Genomic DNA, 25,009 nt, shown 5'->3' with positions numbered 1-25,009 from the left:
TGAGGTCATATGAGCGGGACTCTGGAAATGGCTCCGAAATCCAGAGAATGGGGTCAGGGTATGTGGGAATCCGGCGGGGGTGGGGGGTGGATGAAGGAAGGTGTCCTTCCTCTCTCCAGTGCAATTTGGTTTGGTGAGTCTCAAAGCTACCAGATGGCACTTCCCAAGTCAGGCCCCCGCAGGAATCAGGGTGGGCTGCGTGCCTCGGCCCCTGCCACAGGGACAAGCCACACCAGTGGCCTCCCTGAGCTCAAATGGCCGGATCTGGGGGTTCTGTCTGGGTGCACACCTCCTTGCTGTGGCCAAGTTCCCCCCTTCTCTGAGCACCAGCTTCATCCTCTCGAAGGAGGACATCGATTGCTACCTTGGCACGTTACTCTCTTCATCCTGTGAAGACTCATTAGGCTTATCCTACAATTACTAGCTGGCCCGAAGAGATATCTCCTGAATCCAGATTAAGCTGGAGTCTCCCAGGCTCATCTGGCATGTCTTCCCTGAAGTCTGCCAAAACCCACACCCTTGCATTTCCAGGGACTCCCCTTAGCCAGCTGGGCAGAAAACCCAGCATGCTTCAAACAAGCTGACAGACAAGCGGGAGAGGACTCACGGGCAGACGGCCTCCCTCAGGTCTCGGGTGGAGCTCTGGGACCACAGCAGCAACGGGCCATCCCAGCCCCTGGGCTCAGCAGCGCCCTCATTCTCAGGCCGGCGGCTCTGCCCTGAGGGGAGCAGGAAGGTCACCAACTGCCGCAGGCGGACCTCAAGCCCCTCCCACTGCTGGAGCCTGACCTCCCCCGGCCCCACCCCTTCCCCTACCCCAGCAGGACGAGAGCTCGTCTTCCCCTGGCTTCCAACGTGAGGCCCGGCCCTGGGCCCCGATTGGGCACTGCCCCAGTCCGGAGCCAATCACAGTGGCCAGGGAGGTGGAACGCACCGATTGGCCAGGGCCAGGTCATGTGACCATGCTCCCCAGGAAACTCAGATATTACCAAGATTCCCTAACAAACCAATGAACAAAATTATCCAGTAAACGCAAACCGTACTTTTTAATGAGGCCAATGTCACAGAAAAAAAAAAAAAATGCTTCACAATGAACTGCTCAAGGAAGCTACTAAATAAACTTTCAGAAAAGTTAAGTCGTTTTTTTTTTTTTTTTTAATAGGGTGACGGAGAGCTATACCTTTCCCATCTATGTGAATTTAGGTTTAAACTAGATTTCCCTTGGCTATTATATAAGACAAAAAACCCCACATCACCCCCTTTCACTCCCCCCACCCCCAAAAAGTCTTTTAGTCTATTGAGTTTTTGTGTCCTCAGTTGTGTCTGATTCACGGCAACTCACGAACTCTACACAGCCAGGCTCTTCCGTCCATGGAATTCAGGGCAATTTTTTTCTGTCACAGTAAATGCCCACCCTGGGTGATCCAAAGGCAAGGGCTCAGAGGCTCCTGAGAGACTAACTCCTTTCAGCTGAGCACAGAGCTGGCTCCTCACTGGGATGCCTGTGGCCTGGGGCTCCCAGAGGGAACAGCAGCACTCGCCCCACCGTGTGGTCACTGCTGCAAGTGCAGGCTGCTCCTCACTCCCCCTTGACAGTGTCCCTGAGGGCAGAACAGTGTGAATCTACTCAAGGTGGAAATGCAAACTCCGATGCAACCAAACTTCCCACAAGGTCTCCAAAACCACTCAGGAACAGGGAATTGGAAACTGCAGGGCATGACATGAATGGAGATGGAGACTTGACACCTTACACCGAGTTCACTTCCAGTTATCCCTAGACAAAGTTTCCATGAAAACTTGTCACAAATCTAGAAGAACAATGAGCAGAAACTGGACACGTGCTTTGAGTCTTCACACACAAAACTAAAAGGCAGTCCACAAAACAACCCAGAGAATACACTGGACTTTGCAAAATCAAAGGTATCTACCGTGGGAAAGACCTCATTACAAAAGCAAAAGACAGGTCATACATCGCGAGACGAATGAGTGGAAACACAAAGCTTCTCAAGGACGTGTCTCCAAACAGACAAAGAACACCAACACAACAAGCCTGTGAAAACTAGGGAAAGGTCTGAAGGGACGCCAGACTGAGGAAGACACACACAGAGTATCCCGGATGATGTCCAGCACTGAGGGCCTGAAGAAACAACAGTCTGGTTGCACTCCCTCAGGCCTGTGTGACCCTGGATGAGGCCTCTGTTTCCCGGTGGCTCTGAGAGATGGACAGGGAGGAAGGGGAAGAGAAATCACTTGCACTTCTAATACTCACAGCAAAGTCTTCCAATGAGAAGGGAATTATCACCCCCACTGACAATGCCATTCACTGAAGTGATACCCACGAGTCCATCTAACCCAGAAGGGAAGGAAGGACCTGTTCTCACAAAACGGCGAGAGATGGAAGAAAGAAGATCAAGCCCACACCAATCACTGGAAAGAGAAGCTGTGCTCAGGGCTTGAAAGAATTCCTATTGGGAAAATGATGTCACAGCCCCACAAGGCAATCCACAGCTTCGATGCTATTCCTCCCAAAATGCCAATGCATGTTCGCACCGAACAAAGAATTGCAAAAGGGGTTACGGAAACAGAAAAGAGCCTAAATTGTCAATACAATCCGACGAAAAAGCCCCGATACGGACGTCCAAGGTTGTGTGAAAGGAAATTAGACGACCAAACTAGGATCCTCAGGAGAGTATCGGAGAAGGCGATGGCGACCCACTCCAGTACTCTTGCCTGGAAAATGCCCTGGACGGAGGAGCCTGGTAGGCTGCAGGCCATGGGGTCGCGCAGAGTCAGACACGACTGAAGTGACTTAGCCGCAGCGGCAGCAGCAGGACAGTATGCTATTGGGAATACAACAACACACACAGATCCAGATCGATGGAATAAAGTTGAGGGTCCAGAAACAAACCCCGGCATCCAAGGTCAACTCATCTCTGACACAGAAGGGGAGAATATCCAAATGGGAACAAGAAAGCCTCTTCAATCAATGTCCATGGGAAAACCAGACAGCTACATCTGAAGAACGCTATTGGTTTTGATCTCACACCACCTCAATATCGGGGAAAAACCTCACCCTAAAGACTGATGTCATGAGATAGCTAGAAAGAAGCGTAGGTCAAAGGCTCCTTAACATCAGAGTCTCCTTGCCATTTGCTGGGCGGAGGTAGAAATGGGTCTCTTCAAGTAAGGGAAAGAGGGAAACCAAGTACACCAATGGGTTTCCATCCAATGGAACCTCTTCACAACAGAGAAGCTAAGCATTCACAAATGCAAAAGATAGGAAACGGAACATGAGAGACTCCTTGCAAGTGGTGTATCTGAGAAGGGGTTCATATGGAAAGAGACGAAGAATGCACAGCACTCAGATTCCAAGAAACACCACCACCACCCTTGACCCTTCCCCCATGACCAACTCCGACCTAAAGCCTTTCTCTCCCTCTAACCTATCCCTAAAACATAACCCTCATCTAATCATATACATGTGCATTCCTAGCATCCATCCATCCACACACGAGAGAGAAAGAGGAAGACACAGACTGAATCGAGAAAGGAAAAGAGAGGGACACAGCCAGAGAGAGACACGGAACCAAAGAGAGGAAAGGAGTCGATGGTCCAGACTTTTCATCAATCTGTCTCGAAGGTAGAAGCAATGACAGCGCCCATCCACCCCAGAAGGGGGAAACGGACGGAAGGTTTGGAGAGGAAAAGACAAGAACGCAGGGAGCCATTAGAAGCTCAGCCACCCGCAGAAGCCGAGCTGGGACACTTGAACAGAATCTCAATGGAAACAGAGGACCAGAAAGTTGGCTACTCTTTTCTATCAGAGAGGGAGACCTTCGAGTCTTCCTTTCGGTCCTCCAACTTGCATGCGGGGTCTCCAAACAGTCAGGAGGGGGAGTGCCTTTTCCTGGGTACCACGGCGCATCCAGGCCTCGTTCTGCCCCATTCTGTGCTGTGTCAGCCCTGGATGGAGTCTTTCTTTCTGAAGTCTCAGCGCACAAGCTCCACGTGATATCAGCCCCAGGTGGAAAGGCATGGAGCTGCTCGTAGGCCGACAGACCTAGGAAACAGATGGGAGAATGACCCCCACTCTGCAGATGGAGAGACCGGGGAAACCCTGAGGGGCATATGCTTGTCCAGGGCCACACCACTTATGAGAAGAAGGAGCCTGGTCTGAGAGCAGCGGGGTCCTCGGAGCTCAGGCCCTGGCTGCACCCAGGCCTCCCCAGGGCTGTGGGCTGGGCTGTGTGGCTGTCACTGTGCCTGCACATGGCCTAAGGGGGGTGGTCGAGCAGTCAGAAACCCAGAGATTCCCTTGCGAAGTTTTGGGGAAGGGACCTCAGCACGAACCCCAGGAAATGATGTCACCTGCCGGCAACAGAACCCAACAGAACCCGCAACCCGGGTATCCAGGCCTCCAGAGCGGAGAGGAGCCCCCAGCCAGATCACTTGCTGCCAGGATGTTCTGCTGTTTGCCCCTGCCCAGAGGCCGGGGCCTCAGGAGAGCTCACAGGCAGTGTGCGTGGGCACCCTGTCGACGTTGGCTCAGGGCACCCCCGAGAGGCCTCTGGCCCTTTGCCCGGAGAAACAGAAAGGTAACACGGGGAGCCCCAGGCGGGGCCAGGCCACCTCTCCCATGCCACCCGGAAACACCGGGTCCTTTGCCTGTGTGTGTGGATGCGGGTTTCTCGGGGTGTGTCTCCCTCAAGGAAGCCCAGGCGGATGTGGGGTCAGAAGCCTGCAGACAAGTTGTGTCCACACCCCAGGGGAGAGCAGGCTGGGTGGGATGGGGAGAGTGCGGGCAGCGCCGGCCGCCCAGGCTGACCTCACACCCTCAGGTGGGTCTCTTTCCTCCCGGGTGGGGATCTGAGCAGACACACGTCTCTGACCCTTCTGGGAAGAGAAGTTCGAGCAGGCAGAAGCAGCGGCTCCACTGGCCAGGCCCAGCTCGGAAAACTCCCAGCACGGCTGGCTGACGGTCACTGTCGTTGCAGAGCTTCCCACGTGATGAGGCCGAGGACGGGGACACCCCGTCCACCTCCCGGAGGGAGGGGTCGGAGCACCACCCCCCCGCCCGTGAGGCCCAGTGCAGGCTCCAGGTGAGCGTGCCCACGGAGGCATCAGCCCCACCGGGGGCGAAGCGGAGGCGGGGAAGGCCTGCTGCCGAGACACCGCCCAGGATACACCCGGCGGCCCAGTCTGAGGCTGCCACGGAGCTCAGCACACCCGGCTCCGACCCAGAGTCCCGAGAACCCCGGCCTCTGAGGCAGCAGGAGGACCTGGAGCCCAGCACGCCAGAGCACAGAGGTGAGGACGCTGGGGCTGGTGCACGGGAGTGTGTGGGGAGGGGGTGCTGAGCTACACACGGACGAGTCCCCGAAAGATGCTGCTGGGCCTGCAGCAAGCGCTGGCCTCACACCCCCACCCCCATCTTGCACACTTCAGTCCCAAAAGACATCCGACCCTGGGTATTCTTTGGGAATCTCTTGGAAGCTTTCTGTCCCGGGATACGCACATGCCAAGGCTGGCCTGTGGGCAAACTTTGCTTCTCCCCCAGCTCTAGCACTGGCCTCCAACTGGAACCAGGCTCTACTTCCCAGACCTGTCCCTACAGAGGTGGTGGCTCCAGGTGCAGGACCCAGCGATCCACCGAGGCCAGATGGAGAACCGAGACTTGCCCTCGCAGAGACACCAGGCCAGCTGGGTACTGGCCAGCACACCGGGCAGATCGGATCTCCGTGCCTGCAGGGCCCCCAGCGCCAGGCACTGATGTCCCACCCCCTCAGCCAGAACCTCCACCTCCACGTGCACCTGTACCTGCTCGGGCTTTGGCAGGAGAACCCGAGGCAGAGGAGGAGTCACCGCCTCGGCAGGGAGAGCCTGCCCTGGCTCCCGCGCAACACCCAGACGCCGACGATGACTCACTCGCCCCTGCAGGAAGAACGAGCCCCCGCTCTGGGCAGAGACCCAGAGCCCTTGCCGGAAACACCACGTCCAGGGGAGCGGTCGGCTCTGCAGCCTCCATCCCTGTCTGCTCACCGTGGACGCCGGCAACTCGGTCTGCCCCCAGGGGACATAGAGTTCCTTTCCCCTGAACTGCTTTGCATTTGGTTTGTTTCCACCTTTCTGGTGATGTTTTATTTTGTGTATGGTTTCCTGTATTTCTCTTGGTTAAGTTGGGATTAGTAAACTTTTTCATCATTGTTGCAATTTGGGAACACTGTTGTGTAACTCTGGTGATACTGTGTTACCATCCCAATTTGTAGTTTCAGACCCGTTCGATCTTTATGCCCCACCCCCCAACAAAGCCTGGATTCAAGGCAAGCACGCCCTGTTCATCCCTCCCCCCGATCCTGAACACAATTTCATCTTTTCTTTCTGCATTCCTTCCTATATTCTTGGTGTCCCCAATCAATGACTCTCAGTGAAATGACTGAAGGAGTTTTTTTCGGACTCTCCACCTACTGTAAGACTCCATTGGAGAGTTCTCATTTGTATGTCATTTGAACTAGCCTTTGATAGCTGAAAGGACGGTGTACGTCCTTTCAAGATATCATGTGCCAAACGAAGCCCTTTTGGCAAATGCCATCATTATCTCCAGGCAGGCATTGCTGTTTGAAGGGTGACATCTCAGCCAGAAGGCAGAGGCTGAGCTCCTCTTGTTGCACCAGCTCCCAAAAGAAGCCAAGAAAGGGAGCTGGAACAACAAACCACCCCAACGCCCAGGAAAGCGTTCTTCACGACAGAAGGCTAGAAAATGACCCAACAACCTTGTGGCCCAGAACCCCTCTAAAAAATCACTGTTCCATAAAAAAGAGAAACACATGGGAAGTTCCAAGGAGAGGCAATGCCCATGGCCAGTGTACTTTAGAGACGGCCTGACCGCTCCGGGGAAGACACGCACCGACGGAACCCCTTGGGAAACAGCAGTGATAGTCCTCACCGTCGTAAGGGTTTCCTCTGGGGACAACCTGCCCTGGGCACCACATGAGGGAGCAGACCGGCTTCTCTTCCTCTGCCCCCACACCATTCACTCATGAAGGCAGCTCAGGTGTTCTCATGCCCTGCCTGCCTGCCTGCCTGCCTGGCTCATCCGTGAGCTGTGCCCACCTCCAGGGCAGGACTCCACCTTCTCCTCTCTGTGTACCGTGAATCTGCACACAGTGGGCTTTCAGAACCTTAGGAGACTTGAGCCATTCCCACTGGAGCCAGAACCCTCCCCAGGAAGGAAAACAGCTCTGGAGTCATTTTGGCCCCAGCACTGGTTCCCAAACCCTGGCGGCTCCTACAGCCTCTACGGTGTGAAGAGGGAGGTCCCTTTTGACAGAGCTTTCCGGCTGTCAGATCTAAGCTGTTGTTTCCCTGTCAGCTGTGTCTCTTCCGTTGCAGCCAGGTGGGCCACGCTGCTCCAAAGGAGCTCACAAGCTGAGTTGCAAGGGAGGTATTGAGAGGACAGGGATGGCTACAACGTGCTGCAAACTGAGTGAGGGTCCCCGCAATCCTCAGCAAAGGTCTGTGGTGTGCAAGTGGGGAGTAGAGGGCCCCCAAGTTCCAAAGAAAGGGAGGTACTCGGGAGCTAAAGCCCTTGGCTGCTGTGGTAGCAGCTGCAGATGGCAGCTCGTCCACAGCGCACTTCGAATGAGGTCATATGAGCGGGACTCTGGAAATGGCTCCGAAATCCAGAGAATGGGGTCAGGGTATGTGGGAATCCGGCGGGGGTGGGGGGTGGATGAAGGAAGGTGTCCTTCCTCTCTCCAGTGCAATTTGGTTTGGTGAGTCTCAAAGCTACCAGATGGCACTTCCCAAGTCAGGCCCCCGCAGGAATCAGGGTGGGCTGCGTGCCTCGGCCCCTGCCACAGGGACAAGCCACACCAGTGGCCTCCCTGAGCTCAAATGGCCGGATCTGGGGGTTCTGTCTGGGTGCACACCTCCTTGCTGTGGCCAAGTTCCCCCCTTCTCTGAGCACCAGCTTCATCCTCTCGAAGGAGGACATCGATTGCTACCTTGGCACGTTACTCTCTTCATCCTGTGAAGACTCATTAGGCTTATCCTACAATTACTAGCTGGCCCGAAGAGATATCTCCTGAATCCAGATTAAGCTGGAGTCTCCCAGGCTCATCTGGCATGTCTTCCCTGAAGTCTGCCAAAACCCACACCCTTGCATTTCCAGGGACTCCCCTTAGCCAGCTGGGCAGAAAACCCAGCATGCTTCAAACAAGCTGACAGACAAGCGGGAGAGGACTCACGGGCAGACGGCCTCCCTCAGGTCTCGGGTGGAGCTCTGGGACCACAGCAGCAACGGGCCATCCCAGCCCCTGGACTCAGCAGCGCCCTCATTCTCAGGCCGGCGGCTCTGCCCTGAGGGGAGCAGGAAGGTCACCAACTGCCACAGGCGGACCTCAAGCCCCTCCCACTGCTGGAGCCTGACCTCCCCCGGCCCCACCCCTTCCCCTACCCCAGCAGGACGAGAGCTCGTCTTCCCCTGGCTTCCAACGTGAGGCCCGGCCCTGGGCCCCGATTGGGCACTGCCCCAGTCCGGAGCCAATCACAGTGGCCAGGGAGGTGGAACGCACCGATTGGCCAGGGCCAGGTCATGTGGCCATGCTCCCCAGGAAACTCAAATATTACCAAGATTCCCTAACAAACCAATGAACAAAATTATCCAGTAAACGCAAACCGTACTTTTTAATGAGGCCAATGTCACAGAAAAAAAAAAAAAATGCTTCACAATGAACTGCTCAAGGAAGCTACTAAATAAACTTTCAGAAAAGTTAAGTCGTTTTTTTTTTTTTTTTAATAGGGTGACGGAGAGCTATACCTTTCCCATCTATGTGAATTTAGGTTTAAACTAGATTTCCCTTGGCTATTATATAAGACAAAAAACCCCACATCACCCCCTTTCACTCCCCCCAACCCCAAAAAGTGTTTTAGTCTATTGAGTTTTTGTGTCCTCAGTTGTGTCTGATTCACGGCAACTCACGAACTCTACACAGCCAGGCTCTTCCGTCCATGGAATTCAGGGCAATCTTTTTCTGTCACAGTAAATGCCCACCCTGGGTGATCCAAAGGCAAGGGCTCAGAGGCTCCTGAGAGACTAACTCCTTTCAGCTGAGCATAGAGCTGGCTCCTCACTGGGATGCCTGTGGCCTGGGGCTCCCAGAGGGAACAGTAGCACTCGCCCCACCGTGTGGTCACTGCTGCAAGTGCAGGCTGCTCCTCACTCCCCCTTGACAGTGTCCCTGAGGGCAGAACAGTGTGAATCTACTCAAGGTGGAAATGCAAACTCCGATGCAACCAAACTTCCCACAAGGTCTCCAAAACCACTCAGGAACAGGGAATTGGAAACTGCAGGGCATGACATGAATGGAGATGGAGACTTGACACCTTACACCGAGTTCACTTCCAGTTATCCCTAGACAAAGTTTCCATGAAAACTTGTCACAAATCTAGAAGAACAATGAGCAGAAACCGGACACGTGCTTTGAGTCTTCACACACAAAACTAAAAGGCAGTCCACAAAACAACCCAGAGAATACAGTGGACTTTGCAAAATCAAAGATATCTACCGTGGGAAAGACCTCATTACAAAAGCAAAAGACAGGTCATACATCGCGAGACGAATGAGTGGAAACACAAAGCTTCTCAAGGACGTGTCTCCAAACAGACAAAGAACACCAACACAACAAGCCTGTGAAAACTAGGGAAAGGTCTGAAGGGACGCCAGACTGAGGAAGACACACACAGAGTATCCCGGATGATGTCCAGCACTGAGGGCCTGAAGAAACAACAGTCTAGTTGCACTCCCTCAGGCCTGTGTGACCCTGGATGAGGCCTCTGTTTCCCGGTGGCTCTGAGAGATGGACAGGGAGGAAGGGGAAGAGAAATCACTTGCACTTCTAATACTCACAGCAAAGTCTTCCAATGAGAAGGGAATTATCACCCCCACTGACAATGCCATTCACTGAAGTGATACCCACGAGTCCATCTAACCCAGAAGGGAAGGAAGGACCTGTTCTCACAAAACGGCGAGAGATGGAAGAAAGAAGATCAAGCCCACACCAATCACTGGAAAGAGAAGCTGTGCTCAGGGCTTGAAAGAATTCCTATTGGGAAAATGATGTCACAGCCCCACAAGGCAATCCACAGCTTCGATGCTATTCCTCCCAAAATGCCAATGCATGTTCGCACCGAACAAAGAATTGCAAAAGGGGTTACGGAAACAGAAAAGAGCCTAAATTGTCAATACAATCCGACGAAAAAGCCCCGATACGGACGTCCAAGGTTGTGTGAAAGGAAATTAGACGACCAAACTAGGATCCTCAGGAGAGTATCGGAGAAGGCGATGGCGACCCACTCCAGTACTCTTGCCTGGAAAATGCCCTGGACGGAGGAGCCTGGTAGGCTGCAGGCCATGGGGTCGCGCAGAGTCAGACACGACTGAAGTGACTTAGCCGCAGCGGCAGCAGCAGGACAGTATGCTATTGGGAATACAACAACACACACAGATCCAGATCGATGGAATAAAGTTGAGGGTCCAGAAACAAACCCTGGCATCCAAGGTCAACTCATCTCTGACACAGAAGGGGAGAATATCCAAATGGGAACAAGAAAGCCTCTTCAATCAATGTCCATGGGAAAACCAGACAGCTACATCTGAAGAACGCTATTGGTTTTGATCTCACACCACCTCAATATCGGGGAAAAACCTCACCCTAAAGACTGATGTCATGAGATAGCTAGAAAGAAGCGTAGGTCAAAGGCTCCTTAACATCAGAGTCTCCTTGCCATTTGCTGGGCGGAGGTAGAAATGGGTCTCTTCAAGTAAGGGAAAGAGGGAAACCAAGTACACCAATGGGTTTCCATCCAATGGAACCTCTTCACAACAGAGAAGCTAAGCATTCACAAATGCAAAAGATAGGAAACGGAACATGAGAGACTCCTTGCAAGTGGTGTATCTGAGAAGGGGTTCATATGGAAAGAGACGAAGAATGCACAGCACTCAGATTCCAAGAAACACCACCACCACCCTTGACCCTTCCCCCATGACCAACTCCGACCTAAAGCCTTTCTCTCCCTCTAACCTATCCCTAAAACATAACCCTCATCTAATCATATACATGTGCATTCCTAGCATCCATCCATCCACACACGAGAGAGAAAGAGGAAGACACAGACTGAATCGAGAAAGGAAAAGAGAGGGACACAGCCAGAGAGAGACACGGAACCAAAGAGAGGAAAGGAGTCGATGGTCCAGACTTTTCATCAATCTGTCTCGAAGGTAGAAGCAATGACAGCGCCCATCCACCCCAGAAGGGGGAAACGGACGGAAGGTTTGGAGAGGAAAAGACAAGAACGCAGGGAGCCATTAGAAGCTCAGCCACCCGCAGAAGCCGAGCTGGGACACTTGAACAGAATCTCAATGGAAACAGAGGACCAGAAAGTTGGCTACTCTTTTCTATCAGAGAGGGAGACCTTCGAGTCTTCCTTTCGGTCCTCCAACTTGCATGCGGGGTCTCCAAACAGTCAGGAGGGGGAGTGCCTTTTCCTGGGTACCACGGCGCATCCAGGCCTCGTTCTGCCCCATTCTGTGCTGTGTCAGCCCTGGATGGAGTCTTTCTTTCTGAAGTCTCAGCGCACAAGCTCCACGTGATATCAGCCCCAGGTGGAAAGGCATGGAGCTGCTCGTAGGTCGACAGACCTAGGAAACAGATGGGAGAATGACCCCCACTCTGCAGATGGAGAGACCGGGGAAACCCTGAGGGGCATATGCTTGTCCAGGGCCACACCACTTATGAGAAGAAGGAGCCTGGTCTGAGAGCAGCGGGGTCCTCGGAGCTCAGGCCCTGGCTGCACCCAGGCCTCCCCAGGGCTGTGGGCTGGGCTGTGTGGCTGTCACTGTGCCTGCACATGGCCTAAGGGGGGTGGTCGAGCAGTCAGAAACCCAGAGATTCCCTTGCGAAGTTTTGGGGAAGGGACCTCAGCACGAACCCCAGGAAATGATGTCACCTGCCGGCAACAGAACCCAACAGAACCCGCAACCCGGGTATCCAGGCCTCCAGAGCGGAGAGGAGCCCCCAGCCAGATCACTTGCTGCCAGGATGTTCTGCTGTTTGCCCCTGCCCAGAGGCCGGGGCCTCAGGAGAGCTCACAGGCAGTGTGCGTGGGCACCCTGTCGACGTTGGCTCAGGGCACCCCTGAGAGGCCTCTGGCCCTTTGCCCGGAGAAACAGAAAGGTAACACGGGGAGCCCCAGGCGGGGCCAGGCCACCTCTCACATGCCACCCGGAAACACCGGGTCCTTTGCCTGTGTGTGTGGATGCGGGTTTCTCGGGGTGTGTCTCCCTCAAGGAAGCCCAGGCGGATGTGGGGTCAGAAGCCTGCGGACAAGTTGTGTCCACACCCCAGGGGAGAGCAGGCTGGGTGGGATGGGGAGAGTGCGGGCAGCGCCGGCCGCCCAGGCTGACCTCACACCCTCAGGTGGGTCTCTTTCCTCCCGGGTGGGGATCTGAGCAGACACACGTCTCTGACCCTTCTGGGAAGAGAAGTTCGAGCAGGCAGAAGCAGCGGCTCCACTGGCCAGGCCCAGCTCGGAAAACTCCCAGCACGGCTGGCTGACGGTCACTGTCGTTGCAGAGCTTCCCACGTGATGAGGCCGAGGACGGGGACACCCCGTCCACCTCCCGGAGGGAGGGGTCGGAGCACCACCCCCCCGCCCGTGAGGCCCAGTGCAGGCTCCAGGTGAGCATGCCCACGGAGGCATCAGCCCCACCGGGGGCGAAGCGGAGGCGGGGAAGGCCTGCTGCCGAGACACCGCCCAGGATACACCCGGCGGGCCAGTCTGAGGCTGCCACGGAGCTCAGCACACCCGGCTCCGACCCAGAGTCCCGAGAACCCCGGCCTCTGAGGCAGCAGGAGGACCTGGAGCCCAGCACGCCAGAGCACAGAGGTGAGGACGCTGGGGCTGGTGCACGGGAGTGTGTGGGGAGGGGGTGCTGAGCTACACACGGACGAGTCCCCGAAAGATGCTGCTGGGCCTGCAGCAAGCGCTGGCCTCACACCCCCACCCCCATCTTGCACACTTCAGTCCCAAAAGACATCCGACCCTGGGTATTCTTTGGGAATCTCTTGGAAGCTTTCTGTCCCGGGATACGCACATGCCAAGGCTGGCCTGTGGGCAAACTTTGCTTCTCCCCCAGCTCTAGCACTGGCCTCCAACTGGAACCAGGCTCTACTTCCCAGACCTGTCCCTACAGAGGTGGTGGCTCCAGGTGCAGGACCCAGCGATCCACCGAGGCCAGATGGAGAACCGAGACTTGCCCTTGCAGAGACACCAGGCCAGCTGGGTACTGGCCAGCACACCGGGCAGATCGGATCTCCGTGCCTGCAGGGCCCCCAGCGCCAGGCACTGATGTCCCACCCCCTCAGCCAGAACCTCCACCTCCACGTGCACCTGTACCTGCTCGGGCTTTGGCAGGAGAACCCGAGGCAGAGGAGGAGTCACCGCCTCGGCAGGGAGAGCCTGCCCTGGCTCCCGCGCAACACCCAGACGCCGACGATGACTCACTCGCCCCTGCAGGAAGAACGAGCCCCCGCTCTGGGCAGAGACCCAGAGCCCTTGCCGGAAACACCACGTCCAGGGGAGCGGTCGGCTCTGCAGCCTCCATCCCTGTCTGCTCACCGTGGACGCCGGCAACTCGGTCTGCCCCCAGGGGACATGGAGTTCCTTTCCCCTGAACTGCTTTGCATTTGGTTTGTTTCCACCTTTCTGGTGATGTTTTATTTTGTGTATGGTTTCCTGTATTTCTCTTGGTTAAGTTGGGATTAGTAAACTTTTTCATCATTGTTGCAATTTGGGAACACTGTTGTGTAACTCTGGTGATACTGTGTTACCATCCCAATTTGTAGTTTCAGACCCGTTCGATCTTTATGCCCCACCCCCCAACAAAGCCTGGATTCAAGGCAAGCACGCCCTGTTCATCCCTCCCCCCGATCCTGAACACAATTTCATCTTTTCTTTCTGCATTCCTTCCTATATTCTTGGTGTCCCCAATCAATGACTCTCGGTGAAATGACTGAAGGAGTTTTTTTCGGACTCTCCACCTACTGTAAGACTCCATTGGAGAGTTCTCATTTGTATGTCATTTGAACTAGCCTTTGATAGCTGAAAGGACGGTGTACGTCCTTTCAAGATATCATGTGCCAAACGAAGCCCTTTTGGCAAATGCCATCATTATCTCCAGGCAGGCATTGCTGTTTGAAGGGTGACATCTCAGCCAGAAGGCAGAGGCTGAGCTCCTCTTGTTGCACCAGCTCCCAAAAGAAGCCAAGAAAGGGAGCTGGAACAACAAACCACCCCAACGCCCAGGAAAGCGTTCTTCACGACAGAAGGCTAGAAAATGACCCAACAACCTTGTGGCCCAGAACCCCTCTAAAAAATCACTGTTCCATAAAAAAGAGAAACACATGGGAAGTTCCAAGGAGAGGCAATGCCCATGGCCAGTGTACTTTAGAGACGGCCTGACCGCTCCGGGGAAGACACGCACCGACGGAACCCCTTGGGAAACAGCAGTGATAGTCCTCACCGTCGTAAGGGTTTCCTCTGGGGACAACCTGCCCTGGGCACCACATGAGGGAGCAGACCGGCTTCTCTTCCTCTGCCCCCACACCATTCACTCATGAAGGCAGCTCAGGTGTTCTCATGCCCTGCCTGCCTGCCTGCCTGCCTGGCTCATCCGTGAGCTGTGCCCACCTCCAGGGCAGGACTCCACCTTCTCCTCTCTGTGTACCGTGAATCTGCACACAGTGGGCTTTCAGAACCTTAGGAGACTTGAGCCATTCCCACTGGAGCCAGAACCCTCCCCAGGAAGGAAAACAGCTGTGGAGTCATTTTGGCCCCAGCACTGGTTCCCAAACCCTGGCGGCTCCTACAGCCTCTACGGTGTGATGAGGGAGGTCCCTTTTGACAGAGCTTTCCGGCTGTCAGATCTAAGCTGTTGTTTCCCTGTCAGCTGTGTCTCTTCCGTTGCAGCCAGGTGGGCCACGCTGCTCCAAAGGAGCTCACAAGCTGAGTTGCAAGGGAGGTATTGAGAGGACAGGGATGGCTACAACGTGCTGCAAACTGAGTGAGGGTCCCCACAATCCTCAGCAAAGGTCTGTGGTGTGCAAGTGGGGAGTAGAGGGCCCCCAAGTTCCAAAGGAAGGGAGGTACTCGGGAGCTAAAGCCCTTGGCTGCTGTGGTAGCAGCTGCAGATGGCAGCTCGTCCACAGCGCACTTCGAATGAGGTCATATGAGCGGGACTCTGGAAATGGCTCCGAAATCCAGAGAATGGGGTCAGGGTATGTGGGAATCCGGCGGGGGTGGGGGGTGGATGAAGGAAGGTGTCCTTCCTCTCTCCAGTGCAATTTGGTTTGGTGAGTCTCAAAGCTACCAGATGGCACTTCCCAAGTCAGGCCCCCGCAGGAATCAGGGTGGGCTGCGTGCCTCGGCCCCTGCCACAGGGACAAGCCACACCAGTGGCCTCCCTGAGCTCAAATGGCCGGATCTGGGGGTTCTGTCTGGGTGCACACCTCCTTGCTGTGGCCAAGTTCCCCCCTTCTCTGAGCACCAGCTTCATCCTCTCGAAGGAGGACATCGATTGCTACCTTGGCACGTTACTCTCTTCATCCTGTGAAGACTCATTAGGCTTATCCTACAATTACTAGCTGGCCCGAAGAGATATCTCCTGAATCCAGATTAAGCTGGAGTCTCCCAGGCTCATCTGGCATGTCTTCCCTGAAGTCTGCCAAAACCCACACCCTTGCATTTCCAGGGACTCCCCTTAGCCAGCTGGGCAGAAAACCCAGCATGCTTCAAACAAGCTGACAGACAAGCGGGAGAGGACTCACGGGCAGACGGCCTCCCTCAGGTCTCGGGTGGAGCTCTGGGACCACAGCAGCAACGGGCCATCCCAGCCCCTGGGCTCAGCAGCGCCCTCATTCTCAGGCCGGCGGCTCTGCCCTGAGGGGAGCAGGAAGGTCACCAACTGCCGCAGGCGGACCTCAAGCCCCTCCCACTGCTGGAGCCTGACCTCCCCCGGCCCCACCCCTTCCCCTACCCCAGCAGGACGAGAGCTCGTCTTCCCCTGGCTTCCAACGTGAGGCCCGGCCCTGGGCCCCGATTGGGCACTGCCCCAGTCCGGAGCCAATCACAGTGGCCAGGGAGGTGGAACGCACCGATTGGCCAGGGCCAGGTCATGTGACCATGCTCCCCAGGAAACTCAAATATTACCAAGATTCCCTAACAAACCAATGAACAAAATTATCCAGTAAACGCAAACCGTACTTTTTAATGAGGCCAATGTCACAGAAAAAAAAAAAAATGCTTCACAATGAACTGCTCAAGGAAGCTACTAAATAAACTTTCAGAAAAGTTAAGTCGTTTTTTTTTTTTTTTTAATAGGGTGACGGAGAGCTATACCTTTCCCATCTATGTGAATTTAGGTTTAAACTAGATTTCCCTTGGCTATTATATAAGACAAAAAACCCCACATCACCCCCTTTCACTCCCCCCACCCCCAAAAAGTGTTTTAGTCTATTGAGTTTTTGTGTCCTCAGTTGTGTCTGATTCACGGCAACTCACGAACTCTACACAGCCAGGCTCTTCCGTCCATGGAATTCAGGGCAATTTTTTTCTGTCACAGTAAATGCCCACCCTGGGTGATCCAAAGGCAAGGGCTCAGAGGCTCCTGAGAGACTAACTCCTTTCAGCTGAGCACAGAGCTGGCTCCTCACTGGGATGCCTGTGGCCTGGGGCTCCCAGAGGGAACAGCAGCACTCGCCCCACCGTGTGGTCACTGCTGCAAGTGCAGGCTGCTCCTCACTCCCCCTTGACAGTGTCCCTGAGGGCAGAACAGTGTGAATCTACTCAAGGTGGAAATGCAAACTCCGATGCAACCAAACTTCCCACAAGGTCTCCAAAACCACTCAGGAACAGGGAATTGGAAACTGCAGGGCATGACATGAATGGAGATGGAGACTTGACACCTTACACCGAGTTCACTTCCAGTTATCCCTAGACAAAGTTTCCATGAAAACTTGTCACAAATCTAGAAGAACAATGAGCAGAAACCGGACACGTGCTTTGAGTCTTCACACACAAAACTAAAAGGCAGTCCACAAAACAACCCAGAGAATACAGTGGACTTTGCAAAATCAAAGATATCTACCGTGGGAAAGACCTCATTACAAAAGCAAAAGACAGGTCATACATCGCGAGACGAATGAGTGGAAACACAAAGCTTCTCAAGGACGTGTCTCCAAACAGACAAAGAACACCAACACAACAAGCCTGTGAAAACTAGGGAAAGGTCTGAAGGGACGCCAGACTGAGGAAGACACACACAGAGTATCCCGGATGATGTCCAGCACTGAGGGCCTGAAGAAACAACAGTCTGGTTGCACTCCCTCAGGCCTGTGTGACCCTGGATGAGGCCTCTGTTTCCCGGTGGCTCTGAGAGATGGACAGGGAGGAAGGGGAAGAGAAATCACTTGCACTTCTAATACTCACCGCAAAGTCTTCCAATGAGAAGGGAATTATCACCCCCACTGACAATGCCATTCACTGAAGTGATACCCACGAGTCCATCTAACCCAGAAGGGAAGGAAGGACCTGTTCTCACAAAACGGCGAGAGATGGAAGAAAGAAGATCAAGCCCACACCAATCACTGGAAAGAGAAGCTGTGCTCAGGGCTTGAAAGAATTCCTATTGGGAAAATGATGTCACAGCCCCACAAGGCAATCCACAGCTTCGATGCTATTCCTCCCAAAATGCCAATGCATGTTCGCACCGAACAAAGAATTGCAAAAGGGGTTACGGAAACAGAAAAGAGCCTAAATTGTCAATACAATCCGACGAAAAAGCCCCGATACGGACGTCCAAGGTTGTGTGAAAGGAAATTAGACGACCAAACTAGGATCCTCAGGAGAGTATCGGAGAAGGCGATGGCGACCCACTCCAGTACTCTTGCCTGGAAAATGCCCTGGACGGAGGAGCCTGGTAGGCTGCAGGCCATGGGGTCGCGCAGAGTCAGACACGACTGAAGTGACTTAGCCGCAGCGGCAGCAGCAGGACAGTATGCTATTGGGAATACAACAACACACACAGATCCAGATCGATGGAATAAAGTTGAGGGTCCAGAAACAAACCCCGGCATCCAAGGTCAACTCATCTCTGACACAGAAGGGGAGAATATCCAAATGGGAACAAGAAAGCCTCTTCAATCAATGTCCATGGGAAAACCAGACAGCTACATCTGAAGAACGCTATTGGTTTTGATCTCACACCACCTCAATATCGGGGAAAAACCTCACCCTAAAGACTGATGTCATGAGATAGCTAGAAAGAAGCGTAGGTCAAAGGCTCCTTAACATCAGAGTCTCCTTGCCATTTGCTGGGCGGAGGTAGAAATGGGTCTCTTCAAGTAAGGGAAAGAGGGAAACCAAGTACACCAATGGGTTTCCATCCAATGGAACCTCTTCACAACAGAGAAGCTAAGCATTCACAAATGCAAAAGATAGGAAACGGAACATGAGAGACTCCTTGCAAGTGGTGTATCTGAGAAGGGGTTCATATGGAAAGAGACGAAGAATGCACAGCACTCAGATTCCAAGAAACACCACCACCACCCTTGACCCTTCCCCCATGACCAACTCCGACCTAAAGCCTTTCTCTCCCTCTAACCTATCCCTAAAACATAACCCTCATCTAATCATATACATGTGCATTCCTAGCATCCATCCATCCACACACGAGAGAGAAAGAGGAAGACACAGACTGAATCGAGAAAGGAAAAGAGAGGGACACAGCCAGAGAGAGACACGGAACCAAAGAGAGGAAAGGAGTCGATGGTCCAGACTTTTCATCAATCTGTCTCGAAGGTAGAAGCAATGACAGCGCCCATCCACCCCAGAAGGGGGAAACGGACGGAAGGTTTGGAGAGGAAAAGACAAGAACGCAGGGAGCCATTAGAAGCTCAGCCACCCGCAGAAGCCGAGCTGGGACACTTGAACAGAATCTCAATGGAAACAGAGGACCAGAAAGTTGGCTACTCTTTTCTATCAGAGAGGGAGACCTTCGAGTCTTCCTTTCGGTCCTCCAACTTGCATGCGGGGTCTCCAAACAGTCAGGAGGGGGAGTGCCTTTTCCTGGGTACCACGGCGCATCCAGGCCTCGTTCTGCCCCATTCTGTGCTGTGTCAGCCCTGGATGGAGTCTTTCTTTCTGAAGTCTCAGCGCACAAACTCCACGTGATATCAGCCCCAGGTGGAAAGGCATGGAGCTGCTCGTAGGCCGACAGACCTAGGAAACAGATGGGAGAATGACCCCCACTCTGCAGATGGAGAGACCGGGGAAACCCTGAGGGGCATATGCTTGTCCAGGGCCACACCACTTACGAGAAGAAGGAGCCTGGTCTGAGAGCAGCGGGGTCCTCGGAGCTCAGGCCCTGGCTGCACCCAGGCCTCCCCAGGGCTGTGGGCTGGGCTGTGTGGCTGTCACTGTGCCTGCACATGGCCTAAGGGGGGTGGTCGAGCAGTCAGAAACCCAGAGATTCCCTTGCGAAGTTTTGGGGAAGGGACCTCAGCACGAACCCCAGGAAATGATGTCACCTGCCGGCAACAGAACCCAACAGAACCCGCAACCCGGGTATCCAGGCCTCCAGAGCGGAGAGGAGCCCCCAGCCAGATCACTTGCTGCCAGGATGTTCTGCTGTTTGCCCCTGCCCAGAGGCCGGGGCCTCAGGAGAGCTCACAGGCAGTGTGCGTGGGCACCCTGTCGACGTTGGCTCAGGGCACCCCCGAGAGGCCTCTGGCCCTTTGCCCGGAGAAACAGAAAGGTAACACGGGGAGCCCCAGGCGGGGCCAGGCCACCTCTCCCATGCCACCCGGAAACACCGGGTCCTTTGCCTGTGTGTGTGGATGCGGGTTTCTCGGGGTGTGTCTCCCTCAAGGAAGCCCAGGCGGATGTGGGGTCAGAAGCCTGCGGACAAGTTGTGTCCACACCCCAGGGGAGAGCAGGCTGGGTGGGATGGGGAGAGTGCGGGCAGCGCCGGCCGCCCAGGCTGACCTCACACCCTCAGGTGGGTCTCTTTCCTCCCGGGTGGGGATCTGAGCAGACACACGTCTCTGACCCTTCTGGGAAGAGAAGTTCGAGCAGGCAGAAGCAGCGGCTCCACTGGACAGGCCCAGCTCGGAAAACTCCCAGCACGGCTGGCTGACGGTCACTGTCGTTGCAGAGCTTCCCACGTGATGAGGCCGAGGACGGGGACACCCCGTCCACCTCCCGGAGGGAGGGGTCGGAGCACCACCCCCCCGCCCGTGAGGCCCAGTGCAGGCTCCAGGTGAGCGTGCCCACGGAGGCATCAGCCCCACCGGGGGCGAAGCGGAGGCGGGGAAGGCCTGCTGCCGAGACACCGCCCAGGATACACCCGGCGGCCCAGTCTGAGGCGGCCACGGAGCTCAGCACACCCGGCTCCGACCCAGAGTCCCGAGAACCCCGGCCTCTGAGGCAGCAGGAGGACCTGGAGCCCAGCACGCCAGAGCACAGAGGTGAGGACGCTGGGGCTGGTGCACGGGAGTGTGTGGGGAGGGGGTGCTGAGCTACACACGGACGAGTCCCCGAAAGATGCTGCTGGGCCTGCAGCAAGCGCTGGCCTCACACCCCCACCCCCATCTTGCACACTTCAGTCCCAAAAGACATCCGACCCTGGGTATTCTTTGGGAATCTCTTGGAAGCTTTCTGTCCCGGGATACGCACATGCCAAGGCTGGCCTGTGGGCAAACTTTGCTTCTCCCCCAGCTCTAGCACTGGCCTCCAACTGGAACCAGGCTCTACTTCCCAGACCTGTCCCTACAGAGGTGGTGGCTCCAGGTGCAGGACCCAGGGATCCACCGAGGCCAGATGGAGATCCGAGACTTGCCCTCACAGAGACACCAGGCCAGCTGGGTACTGGCCAGCACACCGGGCAGATCGGATCTCCGTGCCTGCAGGGCCCCCAGCCCCAGGCACTGATGTCCCACCCCCTCAGCCAGAACCTCCACCTCCACGTGCACCTGTACCTGCTCGGGCTTTGGCAGGAGAACCCGAGGCAGAGGAAGAGTCACCGCCTCGGCAGGGAGAGCCTGCCCTGGCTCCCGCGCAACACCCAGACGCCGACGATGACTCACTCGCCCCTGCAGGAAGAACGAGCCCCCGCTCTGGGCAGAGACCCAGAGCCCTTGCCGGAAACACCATGTCCAGGGGAGCGGTCGGCTCTGCAGCCTCCATCCCTGTCTGCTCACCGTGGACGCCGGCAACTCGGTCTGCCCCCAGGGGACATGGAGTTCCTTTCCCCTGAACTGCTTTGCATTTGGTTTGTTTCCACCTTTCTGGTGATGTTTTATTTTGTGTATGGTTTCCTGTATTTCTCTTGGTTAAGTTGGGATTAGTAAACTTTTTCATCATTGTTGCAATTTGGGAACACTGTTGTGTAACTCTGGTGATACTGTGTTACCATCCCAATTTGTAGTTTCAGACCCGTTCGATCTTTATGCCCCACCCCCCAACAAAGCCTGGATTCAAGGCAAGCACGCCCTGTTCATCCCTCCCCCCGATCCTGAACACAATTTCATCTTTTCTTTCTGCATTCCTTCCTATATTCTTGGTGTCCCCAATCAATGACTCTCAGTGAAATGACTGAAGGAGTTTTTTTCGGACTCTCCACCTACTGTAAGACTCCATTGGAGAGTTCTCATTTGTATGTCATTTGAACTAGCCTTTGATAGCTGAAAGGACGGTGTACGTCCTTTCAAGATATCATGTGCCAAACGAAGCCCTTTTGGCAAATGCCATCATTATCTCCAGGCAGGCATTGCTGTTTGAAGGGTGACATCTCACCCAGAAGGCAGAGGCTGAGCTCCTCTTGTTGCACCAGCTCCCAAAAGAAGCCAAGAAAGGGAGCTGGAACAACAAACCACCCCAACGCCCAGGAAAGCGTTCTTCACGACAGAAGGCTAGAAAATGACCCAACAACCTTGTGGCCCAGAACCCCTCTAAAAAATCACTGTTCCATAAAAAAGAGAAACACATGGGAAGTTCCAAGGAGAGGCAATGCCCATGGCCAGTGTACTTTAGAGACGGCCTGACCGCTCCGGGGAAGACACGCACCGACGGAACCCCTTGGGAAACAGCAGTGATAGTCCTCACCGTCGTAAGGGTTTCCTCTGGGGACAACCTGCCCTGGGCACCACATGAGGGAGCAGACCGGCTTCTCTTCCTCTGCCCCCACACCATTCACTCATGAAGGCAGCTCAGGTGTTCTCATGCCCTGCCTGCCTGCCTGCCTGCCTGGCTCATCCGTGAGCTGTGCCCACCTCCAGGGCAGGACTCCACCTTCTCCTCTCTGTGTACCGTGAATCTGCACACAGTGGGCTTTCAGAACCTTAGGAGACTTGAGCCATTCCCACTGGAGCCAGAACCCTCCCCAGGAAGGAAAACAGCTGTGGAGTCATTTTGGCCCCAGCACTGGTTCCCAAACCCTGGCGGCTCCTACAGCCTCTACGGTGTGAAGAGGGAGGTCCCTTTTGACAGAGCTTTCCGGCTGTCAGATCTAAGCTGTTGTTTCCCTGTCAGCTGTGTCTCTTCCGTTGCAGCCAGGTGGGCCACGCTGCTCCAAAGGAGCTCACAAGCTGAGTTGCAAGGGAGGTATTGAGAGGACAGGGATGGCTACAACGTGCTGCAAACTGAGTGAGGGTCCCCACAATCCTCAGCAAAGGTCTGTGGTGTGCAAGTGGGGAGTAGAGGGCCCCCAAGTTCCAAAGGAAGGGAGGTACTCGGGAGCTAAAGCCCTTGGCTGCTGTGGTAGCAGCTGCAGATGGCAGCTCGTCCACAGCGCACTTCGAATGAGGTCATATGAGCGGGACTCTGGAAATGGCTCCGAAATCCAGAGAATGGGGTCAGGGTATGTGGGAATCCGGCGGGGGTGGGGGGTGGATGAAGGAAGGTGTCCTTCCTCTCTCCAGTGCAATTTGGTTTGGTGAGTCTCAAAGCTACCAGATGGCACTTCCCAAGTCAGGCCCCCGCAGGAATCAGGGTGGGCTGCGTGCCTCGGCCCCTGCCACAGGGACAAGCCACACCAGTGGCCTCCCTGAGCTCAAATGGCCGGATCTGGGGGTTCTGTCTGGGTGCACACCTCCTTGCTGTGGCCAAGTTCCCCCCTTCTCTGAGCACCAGCTTCATCCTCTCGAAGGAGGACATCGATTGCTACCTTGGCACGTTACTCTCTTCATCCTGTGAAGACTCATTAGGCTTATCCTACAATTACTAGCTGGCCCGAAGAGATATCTCCTGAATCCAGATTAAGCTGGAGTCTCCCAGGCTCATCTGGCATGTCTTCCCTGAAGTCTGCCAAAACCCACACCCTTGCATTTCCAGGGACTCCCCTTAGCCAGCTGGGCAGAAAACCCAGCATGCTTCAAACAAGCTGACAGACAAGCGGGAGAGGACTCACGGGCAGACGGCCTCCCTCAGGTCTCGGGTGGAGCTCTGGGACCACAGCAGCAACGGGCCATCCCAGCCCCTGGGCTCAGCAGCGCCCTCATTCTCAGGCCGGCGGCTCTGCCCTGAGGGGAGCAGGAAGGTCACCAACTGCCGCAGGCGGACCTCAAGCCCCTCCCACTGCTGGAGCCTGACCTCCCCCGGCCCCACCCCTTCCCCTACCCCAGCAGGACGAGAGCTCGTCTTCCCCTGGCTTCCAACGTGAGGCCCGGCCCTGGGCCCCGATTGGGCACTGCCCCAGTCCGGAGCCAATCACAGTGGCCAGGGAGGTGGAACGCACCGATTGGCCAGGGCCAGGTCATGTGACCATGCTCCCCAGGAAACTCAAATATTACCAAGATTCCCTAACAAACCAATGAACAAAATTATCCAGTAAACGCAAACCGTACTTTTTAATGAGGCCAATGTCACAGAAAAAAAAAAAATGCTTCACAATGAACTGCTCAAGGAAGCTACTAAATAAACTTTCAGAAAAGTTAAGTCGTTTTTTTTTTTTTTTTAATAGGGTGACGGAGAGCTATACCTTTCCCATCTATGTGAATTTAGGTTTAAACTAGATTTCCCTTGGCTATTATATAAGACAAAAAACCCCACATCACCCCCTTTCACTCCCCCCACCCCCAAAAAGTCTTTTAGTCTATTGAGTTTTTGTGTCCTCAGTTGTGTCTGATTCACGGCAACTCACGAACTCTACACAGCCAGGCTCTTCCGTCCATGGAATTCAGGGCAATTTTTTTCTGTCACAGTAAATGCCCACCCTGGGTGATCCAAAGGCAAGGGCTCAGAGGCTCCTGAGAGACTAACTCCTTTCAGCTGAGCACAGAGCTGGCTCCTCACTGGGATGCCTGTGGCCTGGGGCTCCCAGAGGGAACAGCAGCACTCGCCCCACCGTGTGGTCACTGCTGCAAGTGCAGGCTGCTCCTCACTCCCCCTTGACAGTGTCCCTGAGGGCAGAACAGTGTGAATCTACTCAAGGTGGAAATGCAAACTCCGATGCAACCAAACTTCCCACAAGGTCTCCAAAACCACTCAGGAACAGGGAATTGGAAACTGCAGGGCATGACATGAATGGAGATGGAGACTTGACACCTTACACCGAGTTCACTTCCAGTTATCCCTAGACAAAGTTTCCATGAAAACTTGTCACAAATCTAGAAGAACAATGAGCAGAAACCGGACACGTGCTTTGAGTCTTCACACACAAAACTAAAAGGCAGTCCACAAAACAACCCAGAGAATACAGTGGACTTTGCAAAATCAAAGATATCTACCGTGGGAAAGACCTCATTACAAAAGCAAAAGACAGGTCATACATCGCGAGACGAATGAGTGGAAACACAAAGCTTCTCAAGGACGTGTCTCCAAACAGACAAAGAACACCAACACAACAAGCCTGTGAAAACTAGGGAAAGGTCTGAAGGGACGCCAGACTGAGGAAGAC

General features: G+C 54.8%; 1 long non-coding RNA gene across 1 annotated transcript; it reads right to left on the bottom strand.

The window, feature by feature from the left end:
• Nucleotides 1-1,026: 1,026 nt before the first annotated feature.
• LOC145514128 (uncharacterized) lies at nt 1,027-23,633 on the bottom strand. The gene is made up of 4 exons (XR_014059850.1): nt 23,522-23,633; nt 15,885-15,996; nt 8,247-8,358; nt 1,027-4,060 (listed from the first exon to the last, which is right to left on the bottom strand). It is a non-coding gene; the product is annotated as an uncharacterized LOC145514128 (long non-coding RNA).
• Nucleotides 23,634-25,009: the final 1,376 nt, after the last annotated feature.

The sequence above is a fragment of the Giraffa tippelskirchi genome, chromosome 7, assembly GCF_054371585.1.
Source record: "Giraffa tippelskirchi isolate mGirTip1 chromosome 7, T2T-mGirTip1v1.2.pri, whole genome shotgun sequence".
Classification (NCBI taxonomy): Eukaryota; Metazoa; Chordata; class Mammalia; order Artiodactyla; family Giraffidae; genus Giraffa; species Giraffa tippelskirchi.
The sequence above is the reverse complement of the archived record's forward strand: the minus strand, read 5'-3'. Positions and strand labels throughout refer to the sequence as shown.